This window comes from Geospiza fortis, unplaced genomic scaffold, assembly GCF_000277835.1.
Source record: "Geospiza fortis unplaced genomic scaffold, GeoFor_1.0 scaffold95, whole genome shotgun sequence".
Taxonomy (NCBI): domain Eukaryota; kingdom Metazoa; phylum Chordata; class Aves; order Passeriformes; family Thraupidae; genus Geospiza; species Geospiza fortis.
In genome coordinates, this window is record NW_005054333.1 from 5399323 (window position 1) to 5417000 (window position 17678).

At 40.9% G+C, this 17678-nt stretch overlaps 1 protein-coding gene across 1 annotated transcript in view; it reads left to right on the forward strand.

Annotated features, from left to right (window-relative positions):
• The window catches only part of RAPGEF5 (Rap guanine nucleotide exchange factor 5), a 155605-nt gene that overhangs the window by 73539 nt on the left and 64388 nt on the right, over nt 1–17678 (forward strand). The window lies entirely within an intron of this gene.

Genomic DNA, 17678 nt, shown 5'->3' on the forward strand with positions numbered 1-17678 from the left:
GACAGCCTTTTCTCTATGTTCAGCTGCCTCTCCTGTGCCAGAGTCAGGCTATCTGCTCTGAGGACTTTTTGGAAAATGGCAGATGTAAAGTGGCTGTCTCTGCCTTCTTTGTTGAAACCAGGTACACAGCAGGAACGTAAGGACACTTTGACCTTGTGTTTTTTGCAGGCTCCTTTTTTTCCCCCACAGTATTTATTTATTTTAATAATGAAACCTCCCTAAAATCTCCCCCCAAACCTGTCCTTTTGCTATGGACATCACTCACTGTGCCTCCATTTTAAAGTTTAATTCAGCCCCTGCTGATGTTAATAGATTTTTTTTGTGAGAGCAGTATATAGCCTGTAGAGTGTAAAGCTTTTGTCACACCGTAGCCATGGAAGGTGGTGGCATTTTGCAAGATGTGCTTGACACACGGCCACCTGTGGAGAACACTGATTTGGTAGCAGTTAATACACCACTTGCATCCATTTTTCTTGGTTCTGTGTGGCAGCTCAAAGAGCAAAGGAATGAAAACCCAGGTGATTAGTGGTATTTTTGCTGACTATCTTCCTCTAAATCAAAGCAGGTATTCCCCTCTCCTTCCTCGATTAGTGTTCCTACCGCTGTGTGCAGCACCTCCTCTATTCTAATTCACAGCTCATGAAAATGAGGTCTCAAGTGCATATGCACGAATTTCATTTTAACTACCCAGTGAAAAGTTTTAATTAGGTGTTTCATGTGGAAACATGAAACAGGGTTTGAAATTAGCAGTGACCTTGCAGCCTTCCTCGAATATATTTTCTGATACTGTGTGGCAGGCAGTTCCCAGCTCTTTTTGTCACTGCCTGCAATGTGAGCATCCGAGCAGGAAGGCTCTGACGTGTGGGAGCAGCAGCACTTGCTGGTTGCAGGAAAAAGTACTTTAGCCTCTTTTGATGACTGGGAAAATAATAGGATGACCTAACTCAGGAAGAGCGGCAATAGTGGCTGGTAATTCCTTTAACAGCTTGCTGAAGATCAAATCTGAGATGGATTTCCAGGCTCTGAACAGGGGGTGACGCTGAGTTACACAGCCCTGTTTGATCAAGGGAAGGGCCTGCAGCTCACATGCCTTTGTTGGCTGCTGGGCATCAGCTCTGTCCACTGCCAGCCTGGCTGATGCCACTTTCTCACTTGGAGAGGCTGGACTGAGAGCGCCATCCCTCATTTCATCTCCATTTTCCCTGGAGGTCAGGGGAGTACACCTGTGTGTTGTACCAGGAGCAGCATTCCTACTTAGTCTGGTGCTGGGAGGAATGAAGACAAGCTTTGGTCTTTTTGGCAGAGTAGAAGACAAGCACAGAATGCAAATGTGCATCACCTTTTTGGTTTGGTTGCAATATCACAGTGTGTCTCCTGTTTTTAGAGGTGATAATATTTGTTCAATGAATAGAGCATCAGTTTAAGCCTTTTTACAAAATACTTTTATATTGCAAGTAGGGGATTATTCACCCCAGGAATGTTTAAAACACATCTGTGGATACAAATACAGCTTTTAAATTGATTTACTCTTTGTAATATATGCTGTTTGGCATTATTTAGCAAGTTAATAGAGACTGGATGTGGTCAGGGTCAGAGAAGACACTAATCAGAGCTGACTGAAGTGGCCACAATTTCAGTTCTTATATGTAAAGCCTGGTTGTTCAGGCTTTCAGCTAAAAACCACATACATTCAGGCCTGGGCTTCCTTGTGTGAATGGCAAATAGCTGGGAATATACTGACACTCTGGCTTTGTCTTCTCAGATGAGAAACCTGAATCTTTTTAGTGGAATCCACACATTAATTCAGTCTGTCTAAATAATCTCTTAGTCTCTACAGAGTACCTGTATTGAGCTAATCATTGGGCCATATTGATTTCTTTTTGGATTTTGGATTTTGATGAACTTATGAAACACAAGCATGGAGCCTGGGGTCTTTCTCAGGATTTCACCAAGGACATGGCAAAATTCTTCTCCATCAAGGAATTTGCAGTGTTTATGGTCCCCAAATTCTCCTTCTATAGAGACATTTGCCTATGTGTGCATGTGCTGTACATATTTATTCATTAAGCAAATTGCATACCTTCCTAAAAGCAAAGACAATCCCTAACAAAGACTACTTATGGAACCTCTTTTCACACTGTAGAATGAACTAGTCATTTAAACACACAGTTTCAGTTGTTAACATAAAGAAGATGCTTTCTCCTGTGACCCATCTGTTCTGACAGTCCTCTCCTTACCTTTCTCTTTTCAGATTGGGTTTTTGTCTAGCAGATTCTGAAAAGTTTCAACCTCTTTTTCAGCTCTTCAGATTAAAACCTGAGTCTTGGTAATCAGAAGGGGTGCTTGAGTACTTAGGGCTCACTGAGTTGAGTGATACTATAGATCGGTTGAAGCAGATCCCTTTTTTAAGTCTGAACACCTGAACCCCCTGAATCTTGCTTGCGGTGGCAGGTTTTTAATGTGGGACACTCAAATCAGGTACTTTCTTAAAAATGGCCCCTATAAATTCTTTTTCTTCTGAGTGTGAGCTATAGCTTTCATTTCCAAGGACCCCGAAAAATGTGCCTCTCTTACTTTGTTTTAGACTCTTCCTTGTAGGAATGTATGCAGGAACTGGGGGAGCATGTTCCAATTTTCCAGCAGAGCTGTGGGTACATGTGCTGGTTTGTGTGGGATCTGCAGAGCTGCTCTGCTCTTGCACTGGGTGCCCGTATGCTCCCTGTAACTCGTCTGTTCTCACTCTCCCACCCCCAGCTGTCACACAGACACACACATATGTGTGTGTGCAGTTATGACTGTCTCTTCCCTGGAGCAAAACTTAGTTTTGTACTCAGTAGGCAAAAAGGCTACAGTTTCACCACACCACTGTCCTTTGCAGCTGCTGTAGCAATGCTCTCCAGTTCTGTCTAATATTTTTACTGGTTAATCCATTGACACATACTGTTTTCATTGCAGTGACATGTAAATAGTAAATATTTGCAATAGGCAAAAGCTGTACAGTAAATAATGCGATAATTATTGTTTTAAAATGCTATTAGTTTTTAATCTGTGTGATGTTCAATATATATTAAGGATGCCATAAGAATAAAAAAAGAAACAAATAGCAATTTACTAATTTAAGTATGGTAGAAATTCATGTCTTACCTGCTGTAAGAAGAAACAAAAATTCAGCATTCCAGCAGAAGTATCAAAAAGCTGTAAAATTTTCTTGCCCATTTTCTTGTCAAAATTAGCTCTAAAATCATAGGCATTTGCAATCTTCCTTGTAATTCATTAATGCTGCGGTTTCCGGTGTTCCATTGCTCTCGTGTGTGGAAAGGATCTGCGTCAAATAGTTGGATGCCCAGCCTGCTTGAAAAAAATCCTATTGATTAAGGTCTAATAATACATCCCATCCAGAGATTCTTCATTTGGGCAATTTTGTGAACGCAGCAGAACGTGCAATACCAATATGTCCTTCATCACCTTTGTTTTTGTAAGAAATAATTTGTTCCAATTATTTTACTTTTATTTTCCATGCACAGGTTAAGTGCTTGCTACAGCAAAACTTCTTCACTTTCCTACCTTAGACAATATATTTAATGAACTTTATCTGTATTGCCCTGTTAAGGGCTAGGAGCTAGGAACTACCTCTAAATAAACTAGAGCTTTTATGGAAATGAAAGCACCAAAGAGTTGCTTCATCATGGGAAATCACTGCCAAATGTCGTGTGAGCTCTTGCTCTCCTGGCAGACACAATGTAGAGAAACATTTTCATTTTTAGCATCTTGACATTCAACTTTTTGACTTCTACTGCTTTACCACTTTTTAGCATATGAATATTTTCCATTAAAATGTGTTGTTATGAATTTGCTTATATTGAAATAGCAGTTGAGATAATTTGGAGGTATAGATAATTAGAAACTTACATCATGCTGTACAGAAGCATTTTAATAAGATAAATGAAAACCTGCATTTTATTTTTAGCACAGTCCAATATTTAATAAGCTAAAGCTTAAAATCTGATGAATTGGCAATGATTTTGTGATTTGATACTCAGAAAGAATGGGTCCTGAATACCAAATGAGTGAAAGTTGCTGTGGAATATCATTGCTGCATTTTTTACTTTGACCTTGAGAACTGGGTTGGTTTAGTGTTTTTACACTGCTAACCTTGAAACACAGTAATTGGAAAAACAGTGCTGAAGGTTAGCAGTGCTTTTTCTTGAGTTATCATAGGGGAATGATTTGAGGTTTATGGGGGTGGAGAGAAATTGTCTTCAAGATCTTCAAATAGCCTCAAAGTTTTGGTGATGACAGCACTTTAACTTATCGTTATCCTAAAATTGTCCTTCTGTGCCAGTGAAGCCTTACATACCTAAAAGGAAAAGTGACTGCAGAAAGGAGTTTAAGTAATGTCAGGAGGATGGGCATGCCCAGGAAGCTGCTAACAAATCTTTTCTGAAGCTGCAGAAATATAGCCTCCTGCACTGTGGGTGTGAGTCCTCACAAAATATCCTTGGTGCAGCCTCGTTTTGTAGGTCAGGTGAGTAGCTATGTGTAGAGATCATACTTCCCATGCCAAGTAAATGCTCATGAGCCCAAGTTTTATCCCTCTCTTTGCTGGTTGCTAACAGGCAGCCAAAGCACCAGTACAGATGAAGGATAGGCAAAGAAAGATGCTTTGCACAGGGATGGTTTTGTCTGGAATGAACAGAGGCATAAGACAGGAACAACAGGCTTGTGTTTTCATTTTTTTGTCTTTACTGAATGGATAGTTGCACTGTAAACTGCACATTCATTACTTACACTGGAAAAAAATCCCGACATATTTCAGGAGCATTAGATAGTGATCACTTGCATTTTAAGGGAGCAGAAGAAAGTGTAAGAAGAAAGTGACCCTGCTTAGGGTCATCTGAAAATATAATTAATGTTATTAGAAATTTAACAGAAACCTGGTGTTTTAGTTAGGATTTTAGACTTTGTCTTTCCCCTACCCCCCTGCCCCGCACTGTGGTCTCTGTGTTTCTGATTGCTTCCAATGCATGTATAAGGCACATGTCCTCCTGACCTAGTGCTGTAGTTATGATGATGCATAAAATAAATCATTGCAATTACTGAGGCAGTCTCAAGCACTTAGTAACTCATGCAATTGCTTCTTGAAACATGACTGTGCTGAAGAAAGGATCATTAGTTATTTCCCTGGAGTACTTGAATATTGTAACCCTCTCCACAGGGTTCTGTTAGGGAGTTAAGACCTGGTCGTCTGTCCATACATCTCATGTTATGTTTCTGTTACTCAAATGCTCTGTGATAGGTGAATTCCAAACTGTGTGTCTTCACCCGCAATATCTCCTTATCTATCAAAGTTCAGGTCAAATAGTAAATGGCCAACCATGTGGGAAGGAAGAACCCAACAATGACAAAGTAAACAGGTTTAAGAAGTAATTTCTGGAAGGACTTATGAGAGAAGGTGGATTTGTGAGATTTATGACATAAAAATGATTTCCTGAGCAGGGAGAAAGAAGTTGGTTAGATGAGATCTCACGTTATACATAAAAAGGGTGTAGGTGTAGAAAGCTATATAAACTGTTTGAAGCTATGATGGTCAGGAAGGAATCAAAGCTAGAAATGGGGGAAGGGAAGCCAGGATCAGAAATATGTGAGAGTTTCAGTATTCCTTGGGTGGCATAATAGGTGTTGGCAGTGTCTAAGTAGACTGTACTATGCAGTCTGAAAGTAATGGGATGTGATGAGAGAAGAAGAATGGGATCAGAAGATATACGTCAGCAGAAAATTGCAGCCCGCGGTGAAGCCTTTGTTGGCTGAAGAAATCACTGTGCATACAGTATGATATCAGAAGCTGATGCGTGGCATCATGGAGTGTCACTCTCTCCCTAATGGTAACACCAGCTTGCTCAGGAGGAGATATTTCAAGGAAGGAGAAGGGGAGTGACCCAAGGGAGATTGTTTGGGAGCCTGGTGTCAATGCTGCTTCTCATGGTAAATTTAACCAAAGAGAGAAGGAGCCTTATGTAGGCATGATAGTGGCTGAAGAAGAGCTAGAAAAGGGCAGCAGGGAAGTACAGTGAAAGTCCAGTGGCTGATGGATGGGCTGAGACTTTATGGATGGGACTGTCAGTAGAGCAACATGGTTTGAGGGGTTGGTCTGAAGACATCTGTCCCCTACCATGTGGAGAAGTGAAGGCTATGTCAGGCAGAGCTGGTATGCTAGGTGCTGATAATATCAGAGCCCAGCAAAACATGCAGCAGCCTGGCTAAGGGTAGATCAGATGTCCTCGTTTTGGAGGCGGCAACATCCCTCAGAAGGGTGGAGCAGATGGCTGGAGGCAGCAACAGCTCCGGCTCCAGCGCGATGTGCTGCTGCATGTCTGGCAGCCTCCATGCTGGCAGCAAGGCTTTTCCTTCCAGGGCTGCTGTGAATGGTCTTCTGGTGCGGGGGCTACAACACCAGTTTGAGGTACCCTGTCATTGTAAGGTTTCATAGTCTTGACTGAGGTAAATCCCAGCAAAACATTCAATATTTGATCCTCTTTTTCCAGTATTTCTTCCTATTCTAATGACAGAGCTGGTTAAATCTCCCCACACAAAAATAACGCTTTGGATCACTTCTGCCAACTTTTTGCAGAAAAGACAGTGAAATCTGGACTGTGCCACAGTTCTGCACGTGTTCCTCCTCAGAGGAACCATTCCCTGCGGAGGAGGTCACACAAGGAGGCAGATGAGTGTTTACTCAAGATGCCTTGCATCTCATTGCAGATACAATGTGATTTACTAGTTGCCATGGTAACAGTGCTTTTTTCATTCCATAACTTGAATAAATGTTGAGGTTGCCCTTGGTATAACTAACTTAGCTCCCTTCTAAAGCTGGGCACGATTGTATTATCTAAGGAAAGCAGAGAGGAGACTCCCTACTGAAATAAATTTAGAGCATGTAGGCATGCAACAAGCAGGTACATGATTTCATCAGGCACAAAAGAAGGAATATATTAATATATGATTATCTAAAATTATAAAATATAAAGAAATATAAAATGTTGCTTCATAATGTGGTGTCATACATTTTTCTGTAATTCGTATTGTTTGTGACACTTTGGTTTTCTTCAATACATGAAAACTTATTTAATAATTTTATGGCTATTTCTTTATATAGGTATGCAAAAAAGCACTTTTCTTCTTTTTCCTTGCTGTAATCCTGTAATAAAATTCCTTTATTTCTTGGGTGCTATAACCTCCAGTTCTGAATTAATTATTGCTGACGAGAGTTGATTGTTAACCTGCTCTTTCCCACCTCCCTTATTCTTTTATGTTTTCATTTTGTTAATTGTGGACAACAAACATTGTACCAAAACAAATGGATCCTTTAATTTGCTCCTCTGCATGTAGCATTAGAAAAAAGCATTCTAGATAGAAGCAGCCTGATTTTTCTCATTTCTGTAGTTACTATTGACATCAGTGAATATTTTATCCTGCATAATAAATGCAGAATCACATCTCCTGCTATTAGGTGGAAGGAGTGAGTTTTATTTTTCATTCTAACTCCTTTTTCCTTTTTTTTTTTTTTGGCAGCTTTATTGCATACTCTACACATTTCTGTCTCCTTAGGATCTGTTATCAAGTCTGTGTGCGATTAGTGGCTTATCTATGTTTGAATGATTTAGATTCATGAATTAATTAACAAGAAAAGAACCATTAGAAAGCATTAGTAAAAAGGCTGGTGATTTCAGGCTATTTTGGAGAGAATTAGAACTGTCATCCAAACCCAAGGAAATTGTAGCCATTGTGATTCATGCTTTCCTCAAAAGAAATCACTGTATTATGTCTAACTTAGTTGAAAACAACCACCAAACCACAGGATATAAATTCTATTTTGTGATGACTGCTATTGGTCTAGCAGTTAAATAAATTGTTTTGATTTTAAACATTAGCTTTGGATTGTTTGGGGTTTTTTTCCTACTCCTTTACTCAGTGCTTTTTCACACTTGCAGTTAAATGTCAGTGCATTTGAGAGAGTTTGTTTCTGGAGTTCTTGAGAATGAGCTTGAGCTTTATATAGTATTCTCAGTTTTAGAGAACCTTTTTCTTAAGCCTTTTATGAGGTCAGATCCAGCTCCTGACCTTTGCTGAGTACTCTTTTTAGAAAAATTATCTGCATCCTTCGTTGAGCATAACAAAAAGATATATGCCTTACAGTGATAAGTGTAATGAGCAGCAATTGGCAAGTTTTAACCTTCCTAGTTTGCAATTGTGGCTTATAATGGGAATAGTACATGAATTTAATTTAATTTAATTTAATTTTATTTTATTTTTATTGGAGTGACAGCACTGCCAGCCTTGAGAGGTATCATAGACATAAGTCAAGAGACAAAGTTTTCTCTCAGAGACAATAAGGGAGTAAGTGAGGTTTTGAAAATAGTATTTTGCTACACACCTAGTATGAATTGGAGTGAAAAACAAAGAAAGGCATCATCGGTCTTGTCTGCTTGACTTAGAAGTTATATGTGTTCAGAACTGGTAATTAGAGCAATATAAGGCTGACAGAGTCATATATTTGCTGCCATCTCTCTTCCATTCCTTCAGGAGACCTTATTTATCACTGCTTCCATTGTAAAGGCTGTAAGGCCTTTGTACACATGTCCTTACCAAGGTGAATATTATTCTACATTAATAAATTAAATCTACTAACATTAGTGAGCTGTGTTCTGCAGTTCTCATTCTTGAGTGAAAGCTGTATGGGGGCTGCCAGAGAAGTCAAATTCCAGCCCTGTTAGATGTTAATCAAGTTGTTATCTATTTCCTCTCATATGCCAGTAATTTCTAGAACCTTACCCATCTGATGTTAGGACTATTCTGTCAAGTGTAATTTCTGTACATGTACACATTTATATACATATATCCACATTTTTCTTTCCCTGAGCCATATGGTAATAGTAGTGTGTGTCATCAGTCCTTGGGTATCCAGGTTAAATCTGCAGTCCTCCTTGAAGTCTTGGCACCCCTCCCTCCTTCCTGGCTGAAACATAAGTCCTGCATTTCCCTCATGCTCCTCGCTGCAGCTAAAGCTTGAACCACTGCCACTAACATCGCTGAAGATACTGCTCCAGTGTCTTCCAGAGTCTCCTCCAGATAGCTGGGGGAATGAACTCTTTCATCTACATACTCCTATTCTATTCTATTCTATTCTATTCTATTCTATTCTATTCTATTCTATTCTATTCTATTCTATTCTATTCTATTCTATTCTATTCTATTCACAAAAGGAGATACTTGCATCTGGTCTTTGAGTTTTTGTCCTGAAGAAAACTACATTCTAGGGAGGAAAACAGTTCTGATTCTAGTGAAAATAATGTAGCTGTAAAACTCTCTTAAGGCAGAAGTACAAATTGAATTTTCCTGACACTTGCCTTGGGACCTGGACCTCCAGGCCTGTTGAGTTCCTGTGCGGCAGGGGATGCAGAAGCCCTGCCAGCCTGGGATGGGCAGTATGTGCAGGCAGTGGGGGAAGCCTGGCTGGCTACTTTCTGTTAAAACTGACATGTTGTGGCACAGTTTCAGTTGTACTGAATTCATAGTTTTTCAGTGAAAAGAAAAAATTTCATTGGGAAATTTCCAGCCAGCTCCATACCCCACCATATTAATTGCAAGGCCACTGAAGGGGATGGTTGGCATCAGCCCCTTTTATTCTACAGTCATGTTAATTTGCTCGGATGTGGTGCAGGTTTTTCTACAAATACAGAAGCTCTAAGCCTCCAATTCTTCGGTATACTGACATTTTTTCAAGTACATGCTGTCCTGCCAGCTGTGAGAGAATGAGATAATATTAATACCATCATTCCATCTCCTGCCTTGCTTCACTCCCTTCCCCTTGCTTTTTCCCCTCTGTTTTTGTACAGTTGCAGAGAGGTCTCCTCAGTTGTCCTTGCCAAGGTGGTAGCTCTCTGTCAGGCTGTCAGATTTACCCACTAATAGCTGTGAAGAGTGTGTGCTCCAAGATAGGGAAAGCTGAAATGCGTAGCCTTCAGTTGCTGTGAGAAGACATTTCTCATTAACCAACAAAGAGCTGTGGTGTGTTGAGGTTACGATAACATTACTTCGGTGGTTGTGACACCAGTAATGATTTTCTTCATATTATCTTAGAAAGTGTGCCCTTTTTCCTGTGTTAGAGGTTCCTTCCTTTCATTAAAGCCCAATCCTTAAAGTGTTCTCACCTTAAATATATTTTGAGGAAACTGGGGACTAGTCCGGGGTACAAACAATTTGGTGTCCATTTAGGATATTTCTTGTGTGTCCAAACAGTGTATCTGCAACTGTGCTGCAGCTCAGCACCACTGAAGTGTGCCACAGGGAAGTGTGCACCAGGATTCCTGTTTTCAGTCATGGATTTTATGGTTCTGTTATTTTCCAAAGAATATTAAGGGTTTTTTCTTTTTAGCTGTGAACCCTCTGGTGATTGGACTTCATCTTGAAGGTCTTTTCCAACATAAACAATTTTATGATTCTATGAAAGGCTTCATGAGTTTCCTCTTTTTTCACTTCTTTTGCCTTTCTTTAACTACACAAACTTATTTCATATTTTCAAGTGACCTGCACAAGGAACCCCCCCACCCCTGCTTGTAGTTGGACCACTGCTTGGGAACATCATACAACTGAGTTTTTGGGGTTTTTTTCCCTTAGGACCTGACTGCAGCCCTTCAGCTCACATAAGGACTCGCATTTAGCAGTGCCCTATTCCCATGAGCGATTCCTTTCTTCTTAGTAATAGAGAAAGCAGAAATAATCCTACTCTCAGCAGTTTTGGGATTACAGGCAAAAATTGTGTTCCTTGATGTATGACTGTGTAGGGATATTAATCTTTTCCCTGATGCCTGTTGTCTGTCATCTCTTGTCTTACCAGCACTGTCCTTTTGACCCCTCTACAAGGATAACTTGTTATTAACGTTGCCTTTGCTGCCAATGCTCAGTATGCAGATAACAGCACAACAGTTTTTCTAAAAGGGCTTGTTCTGTGCATTATCAGACACAGTATTCAAAACTGGCTTCAGCAACAAAGGATTTTTATTATTTTTTTTCCCCTGTGTTGTGGCTTGTGCCCATTTTATCACCATTTGTGTAACTGATAAATTCAGAGGAGGTTGTGCTGAGCTGAATGTTGTTGTTGTGCATCTGTCAGACTGATAACTCAGTGTGAGACCACTAGGAAGTTTTGGTACAATGCCTGAGTGCTTTTTCCTGAAGGGAGGTTGTGGTCAAAAATTTAGAGTGTTTTACAGACTGGTCAGAAGTCACTGAGAGCCAAAACAAAATCACTGTGTGAGGCATTTTAATGTCATTAGTCAATTTCTAGCAGTATACTGTGATTAGCTCACATTTATTAAAGGATTTAACAACTGCAGGGGAAAACAAAAATATTAGAGTACAGAGAACTGGGGAAAAGATCGTGACATCACAAAAAATAATAAAATGCAAATGTAAATCCTGTGAGCTGTATTTTGTAGTGAAATGAAATAGCACAGCCTTAGGTAACTTTTTGTTTTTTATGCTTAAGAATTGCCGTATGATAAATTTCTGTTGATGGTCCTGCAGTCCTTTAAGGTAATTTTTCCCTTGATATTTAGAAAAAGCAGTGATCTTGCAACTTCAAAACAAGCAGTCCCATTGAAAACGTTTCATGTTTTGGTATTTTAAATTGAGGTAGTGACTATTTTTTTATTTTCATCTTTCTGAAATCAAGAGAGGGTAACCACTGCAGAAAAAATACTGGTCTCCTCCTTACATAGGGGTTGAGCTGTACTGGTGACTTTGAAATCTTTTCTCCTGTGGTAGTTGAAAGTGAATCAAACATCTTAATACAGATTTTGATCTCTCTTGAAACTCTGTGAAATGCAGTAACATATTCTGAGATGGATTATCCACAGAGATCAGAGATATTGTCATCCACCTTCACGTTAATTGTGATCTGTTCACTTCCATTTTTTTGTCAAATGAAGGGGAATAGCCTATGAAGAATAATTTTTGTACATGTTTGTACTTTGGTGACTTTGGATCTAATTTTGCAGTTGCCACAATATCAGATTCCAGGGAGAAACACAGGGAAGTGTAAGAAGGTGATCAACCTTAGTCTTGATAGAAGTTGTCTGAAAGTGAATCTTAGATCTGTTAACAGAATGTGTTTTGTTTTCTTTTTTTTTTCCTTTCCCATTCTTTTATGTTTGCAACATAAATGTGCCTATATTTTATAGCCAGGACTCACCTCATTGTCTATTATTAGCCCTAGCAAATGTCTCGCATTGTAAGACTTCATTTTCCATTTCTTGTACGAGTTGTTGCATATTTTCTGTTTATTCTGAAAGGTGTCTGCCTCAGCCTATGTAATTCTATATGAAAAATGCAGTCAACATTGTTCAGAAGCAGCTAAGAGTGAAGTTAGGGATAAATCTTGTTTTGCTATATTTAAAAAAAATAAAATTGGCAGTAGTTCTCTGAAAAGCTCTTATGCCCTTAGTATTCTGAGGTGGGATCTGAAATTCCTTTGCGTTTTTTTTGCCATCTTCATAAATGTTTGCCGAAATACAACCCGAGTTAGAGGCCAAAAAATGAAGTTTGTACAAGCTCTGTAAAGAGTTTCTAGAGCTCTGGAGGTTAATATTTGAAGGCTCTGGAGGCTCCAAGCATGCTTCAGCCTGAGCTGTGAAGGGTTTTCTGTACAGCTGCAGCTCCTGGCTGTTACAACCAGAATGTGCTTGTAGGATGTAATGAGCCAGAATGGAGATTTAACTCTGTCACTTTTGGTGTGTCCAACCTCAGTGGGCAAGTTTGGGGACCTCAGTGCCACACTGCAAAGGCTTTTTGTCTTAGCTTGGACCCAGTCTTCAAGTTAAGTCTCAACATATGCTGAACAAGGAAGAGTTGTAGGGATGGAGCAGGACAGAGTGAAAAAACCCAGTGTTTTATTCAAACAAACTACATTAGATAATACAAAGATTACCTGTCAATGTTTCTCAGTTTTTTGACTTGACTTTTCTGTCTTTTTCATGTTCTTGTAATTCTTCTTTTGCACGGATAGTATATACCAGAGATATTATAATACCCAAGCAAAAGGACATCTTCCCAGCAAAGCAATCAGTCTTTGGAAATGAGGATCTTGTTACTTTGTGGCTTTTGTCAGGCTTTGTCACCAATTTGAGAACTTTCCCTGCATGGGCAGTCAAAGCTTCTTTACACTTGTTCTTCTGACCCCAGTTCCTGACTCCGCTCTTGTGTTTCACACTGCTTGGATATGTTCCTGTTTGAACAGGGAAGCTCCTTAAATTTATTGAGGGGAGCAGTCTCCTCTTCAGAACACAAACAGCCCTGGGAATCCTCTGTGTTCGCCTTTTCCCGTACCTCTCAAGGGCATGACCTGGCACCAGCATCAAAAGACATAGAGGCAGACGTGATTGACATTATCTGATTGTGTTGAGTCAGTTTTACCAAATTATGCTAGGAAAACAAAATGTTCCTCCCCTCCATAACTTCTAGAAGAGGCAATTTCTTTGTCATTTAATGTGATTCTTGAGCAGATAATCTGTGTAAAGTTTGCTTTGTTGCATGTTGCCCAAAGAAGATTCTCTTTGCCTTTGCTTAGTTGTTTGGCAGCAGGAAAATCTGCCTGTGCAGTGGATTTTCCATGCTCCATTAAGCTTATAGATGCCTTATAGTTGTCTCTTAGTTCCTTCATTACTTTTTTACCCACTGAAACCGGCAGTGTGTGAATGTGTCTGGCTCTGGTATTGGCTGGGGTAGCTCTGGGTCTGACTCCTTTTTAAAAAAAGCGGGTGAAGAGATGTTGGACAAAAGTTCTGTCATTGGGAAGTGCACAGTTTGCATTGCTGGTTAGGGATTTTCCAGCATAACAGGCACTTCAGTAATGGGTAACATAGATACAGAAATTAATCTTTGCACAGTTGTCCTGTCCTGGAGAAATTATATGAACATGGATTTTCTTTTCAGTGAAGCAGGCTTCTGAACATACTGTCTGTTGCAGAGCATAATGTTTTTTCACTTAGAAAGCTGGTGGAAAGCAGAGCAGTTTTTAAATGCTATTTCTAGCAGTGGAGGTTTCTCAGAGGAAGAGAGGAGGCAGTGCATTCTGGCTGTTGGATCCTTTTTTAATTAATTAAAAGGCCAAACTCAGGAATGCAAAGAACACAGAAATATCCCTGATACCAAAGCTTTGGCCAGAAATTGGGTTTTTCCCTGCCAACTGCAAACGATCCAGAAACCTAATGGCTTCCATAAGGAAGCCCACTGTGGTTGTTTTCAACAGTCCCATAGGTTCCTTCTGCTTCCTTCTTCCTCTGTGCTAATTCGGGGGGTCATATTCCTGCTCATGCAAAGTGTAACTCACAAGTTGAGGCCTGCTAAGCAATGACTTCCAGCTGTTTCATTCCTGTAAGCATATAAATATTTATACCACCCCAGGGTTCCTTTCATGCTGAAAATAAAGGTAGCACTTGTCTGCTGTTAAAATATATTACCCAGGAGATAAATGGCTTACCTCAGTATTAGGAAGATGGATGAGAGGAGTGGAAAATTGGCTATAATATTGGTTGGAAGATCCACTGAGTCCAGAGAACCTCGCTGTTTACTTGAAACTCCTGCTGGGAACTGACATCGAGGTTGATAGTGCTGTGTTTAGCTATCAGGAGATGATTAATTAAAAGCTGTAATAAATGTGAAATATAGTGGCTGACAGATGCAGAGCTAGCTAAATTTCCTTGTGATGGGTAATGTGCACCATGGATTGATTATAACATCCTAACAGGATGTGAATGGTGCTTTTGAAGGTACAGATGAGACCGGGAGAGTGCACATAAGGCCACATGTAAAGTGAGATGGGAGTTTACCTCTGTGGCATTTTGGTGCTCTACCCCTTTCTGTCCCGCCTCAAATCCAAATGCATTCTGATCGAGGCTGCTGGGAGTAATTTCCTACCCACTGCCCTGGAGCAAAATAAATATCAGATAGGCAGTGTGGGGGGCTCAAATGCAAGTGCCAGTGCAGCATCACCCAAGTGAACTGGGATGCTGTGGTGGCCTCTCTGCCCGGATCCATAAAATGAGAGCTGGTGATGCTGTGCCTCTGTTCCCCTGCTCTGTTCCCCTGCACGGCCGGCACAGGTTGCAAGGGCTGTGTGAAGGTCTGGCAAACTGCTGGAAGGCTTCCTTGTTAATTGGAAGCGTGATGAGAACATCTCTTGAGTCAGTCTGCTGGCTCTCAGGGACTCGGCCAGGGTGCTGCCTTGCCCTTCAGTACACGCTGCTGTCACTTGGGGGCCCCTTGCATCCTCCTCATCTGTCACTGGCTTTAGATGGAGCATGCTGAGAACAGCTCGGTTTTCTTCCAGCAAGAATTATTTCATGGACCATTCCAGGTTCTGGTAAATGAAGCGTGCCTTGATGTCATTTTAGAGTAATATCTGTATTGAAATCGGAACTTGTGAAAATATGTAGGACTTGCCTATGTGCTTTGCTTTGTTCAGGTTAATTGTTGTGGCTTGTATGATTAAAGGGCCTGACTGAACACAAAAATATGTCATGTATAAGTGGAGGTTTAATGAAATAGTAATTCTTCCCTTAAAGTGAGATTGTGTTTGATATAAGATAGCAAAATAAAGAAATTCTCTATTCTTCTCCTTTTTTCAGGGAAATATTTATTATAGGTGATGAAAATCCAACTTGAACCCAATTGGCCTTAGTTTTGCCCAATTTTTGATAAAATAGATTGATTTTTCTCTTCCTTGAAATTGCTAAAATTGGCAAGAACAAGAGGAACAGTCTTATGAAAATCTTACCATTGGGGCACTTCATGCTGTAAATTTGCAAACACCTGCTCCAAAGGTTTTTTTGAAAATATCTCTGCCTAGTGAGATGCTGAAGGGGAAACACTGTCTTCCACACCAACCATTGTTAATGTCCTTTCAGTATGAAAGAGCTTTCACCCTCCCAGTGCTCCCTGTTGACTTGCTGCCAGCTGCTCATGTATGTAATGTATATGGGTGTGCTTAAAATCCATTCCCATCTATGAGGAAATGGATGGCTTGTACAAATACAGCACCATACATCACATACATTCTCCATATGTGCTGCAGTTTGGAATGTCAGTGAGCACAGGGAAATGAGGATTGGGGCTATTTTAGAGGATGGAAATGCCAGAGAAGAGACAGAGAAATGGAGCGATTTATTTGTTTGGATAAATCTCCCTTTTGCTGAATTGCTTTAATGCTGTGCCTGTTCTTCCTCTCCTTCTCTTTTGCTACTTCTTTCATTGTAGTTTTTCAAATATGTAGGCAACAAAAAACCACGACCAGTGAAATGAAAGATTACAATTATGCATCAGTATTCCTGTAACGTGGCTGCTCAATAATGTCTCCTGGGAGTGTTACAATGAATATCTGACATTAATTGGCTCAGTACCTGTATGTCTGACCTTGCAGAAATTTAATAGATCAATTCTACATGTTCTTTACTGATAAAGTAAACTTCTTCAGGGCAAGGGCTGCATCTTTGGGCACGCCTGCACCACAGCGACAACCAGGAGTATCAGTCAGATTCACTGGGTCTCAGAATAAAAAATTAAATTGTAGAAAGAGGAATCATAAAGTTGTTTCTCTCCCTTGTTTTGCCAGGGTAGCTCTGTTCCTTAACATTTTTTAACCCATTTGAAGTCTTTTTAACTGCTGGATACTGTACGCTTCATGCACAAATCCTGTTTTCTCTTCTTTGAGTACTAACATGTATGGCCTTCATATGTGTGTTTGACATACTGAACAATATTACTAAACCAGGTCAGAATCAGAGGAACAGCACCTACTGGGATGTACTTGCATTGAAACAGCTGCCTCTTTTGTGTCGCTCACTCTGCGGTGACTGAATGTGCCAGGCGGATCTGGCAGGGGGCTGCGCGCCGCTCTCCGGCAGCCGCCGCGTTTCAAAGCGCCCTGCTCAGTCAGCAGCCAGCGCTCATCTCCCGCTCTGCTCCGTCAGCTGCCTTCGGCTGCGCCGGGCATGAGGGCTGCGTGTGCACAAATGGATCATGGTTCACCTCCCTTCCGTTTCAGGGAGCACGGAGGGAGAAAGTCGGTGTACAAACCGCAGCTTAGCCAAAATTCACGCACACGGCCGTCACTGGGCTGAACTTTCTGTAGGGGTGTTTGTTTCCCAAGTTAAAAAGTTGTTGAAAAGAAGGGAGAGCCGTACGCCGAGTATTTTAGGAGATGCTCAGAGGTACACATTACGTGCCTGCCCCACTGTTTGTATTGCCTTTACTGAAGTACGGGAGAGGTTTACAGAAGGTGTATTCTGCCTCTCTATTACTGGCGTGCTCGGGAGCACTTGCCGCTTTCAGACTATTGTTACCTGTCCCCTGCTTTGTTCGACTGTCTGGGAATTAAGCAAGCCATCACCTTGGGGACACGGAAACCCGAATATTCAAAGCCCCACTCTCACTGGCTTCTGTGAATTAAAATCCAACACACGGAGCCCAGTGCCTCTCACAAAGGGAGCCCGGGGTGCAAAGAGCCCCCTCCCCAGTCTAAGCCACCGGGCGGCGGGATGGCAGCCCCAGCCCCGACCCCGGCGGGCACTGACCGCGCTCTCTCTGTCCCTCTCTCTCTCCCCCTGCTCTCTGAAGGTGGACGA